We start from the raw sequence: 2,129 nt of genomic DNA on the forward strand, positions 1-2,129 counted from the left end.
GAGTATTAAATGCAGTTATTTGCATCTCTCTATAAGCAAACAGTTCATGCCATGGAATGTAAGTGTTCTCTGTACAGCTAGAAGTAGAGTTCTTAGCATTTTTAGCTATAATAAGGTTAGATATATAATTTTAGAAATGCCAAAGCCAGTTAAAGGCTTCCTGTATTCAAATTCTATATTACTCAGGGTTCTCCAGAGAGACAGAACCAACAAAATGAATGGATGGATAGATGATAGATGATGTTATCAAACTAAGGACCGCTTATCTCTTGAAAGCAGAAATTCAAGAGACAAGCTTTTGGTGAAAATGAAATTTAGCTTTATAGGAACAGCTAGCAACCAGAAGACACAATGAACTCATGTTCTAAGTCCCCCTTACCGAGTTGTGTCTGCAGATCAGAGGTTATAAGAGACATTAGGGGAAGTATAAATGATGAGCAAAGCATTCTTGTGACACATGCATAGTCTAAGGTTGACAGGTAATCATTGCTTTCTTTTTCAGTGTCTTGTGGCCTTCTGCAGGCACTATCAATCATTTTTTTTTTTTTTTTTGAGATGGAATCTTGGAGTCTTGCTCTGTGGCCCATGCTGGAGTACAGTGGAGCGATCTCAGCTCACCCCAACCTCTGCCTCCCAGGTTCAAGTGATTCTCCTGCCTCAGCCTCACAAGTAGCTGGGATCACAGGCACCTGCCACCACACCCAGCTAATTTTCTAATTTTAGTAGAGACAGGGTTTCACCATGTTGTCCAGACTGGTCTTGAACACCTGACTTCAGGTGATCTACCCATCTCGGCCTCCCACAGTGCTGGAATTACAGATGTGAGCCACCATGCCTGGCCCCATCTGACTATAACTATATTATATTGTAACTACATTACAAGGCTACTGTAATCAAAACATCATGATACTGGTACCAAAACAGAGATATAGGCCAATGGAATGGAACATAGGTCTCAGAAAGAATGCCACACAACTACGACCATCTGATCATTGACAAACCTGACAAAAACAAGCAATGGAGAAAGGAATCCCTATTTAATAAATGGTATTGGGAAAACTGGCTAGCCATATGCAGAAAGCTGAAACTGAATCCCTTCCTTATACATAAATTAACTCTAGATCGTTTAAGTATTTAAATGTGAGGCCTAACACCATAAAAACTCCAGAAGAAAACCTAGGCAATACCATTCAGGACATAGGCATGGGCAAGGACTTCATGACTAAAACACCAAAAGCAATGGCAACAAAAGCAAAAATAGACAGGTGAGATCTAATTAAACTTAAGAGCGTCTGCACAGTAAAAGTTTCAGAGCTCAGTTTCAGAACTATCAAAAACATGAACTAGCAACCAACAGAATGGAAAAAAGTTTTGCAATCAACCCATCAGACAAAGGGCTAATTTCCAGAATCTATTAAGAAGTTAAACAAATTTACAAGGGAAAAAAATCAAAAATTGGGCAAAGGGTATAAACAGACACTTTTCAAAAGAAGACATTTATGCAGCCAACAAACATATGAAAAAAAGCTGATCATCATTGGTCATTAGAGCAATGCAAATCAAAACCACAGTGAGATACCACTTCACACCAGTTAGAATGGCAATCATTAAAAAATCAGGAGACAACAGATGCTGGAGAGGATAGAGAAACAGGAATGCTTTTACATTGTTGGTGGGATTGTAAATTATTTCAACCATTGTGGAAAACTGTGGCGATTCCTCAAGGATCTAAAACTAGAAATACCACTTGACCCAGCAATCCCATTACTGGTTATATACCCAAAGAATTATAAATCATTCTGTTATAAAGACATGTGCACACATATGTATATTGCAGCACTGTTCACAATAGCAAAGACTTGGAACCAACCCAAATGCCCATCAATGATAGACTGGATAAAGAAAATGTGGCATATATACACCAGGGAATATTATGCAGCCATAAAAAAGGATGAGTTCATGTCATTTGCAGAGACATGGATAAAACTGGAAACCATCATTCTCAGCAAACTGACACAAGAACAGAAAACCAAACAAACACCTCATGTTCTCACTCATAAGTTGGTGTTGAACAAGGAGAACAAATGGACACAGGGAGAGGAACATCATACACTGGGGCCTGGGGCGTG

The sequence above is a fragment of the Saimiri boliviensis genome, chromosome 5, assembly GCF_048565385.1.
Source record: "Saimiri boliviensis isolate mSaiBol1 chromosome 5, mSaiBol1.pri, whole genome shotgun sequence".
Lineage (NCBI taxonomy): Eukaryota > Metazoa > Chordata > Mammalia > Primates > Cebidae > Saimiri > Saimiri boliviensis.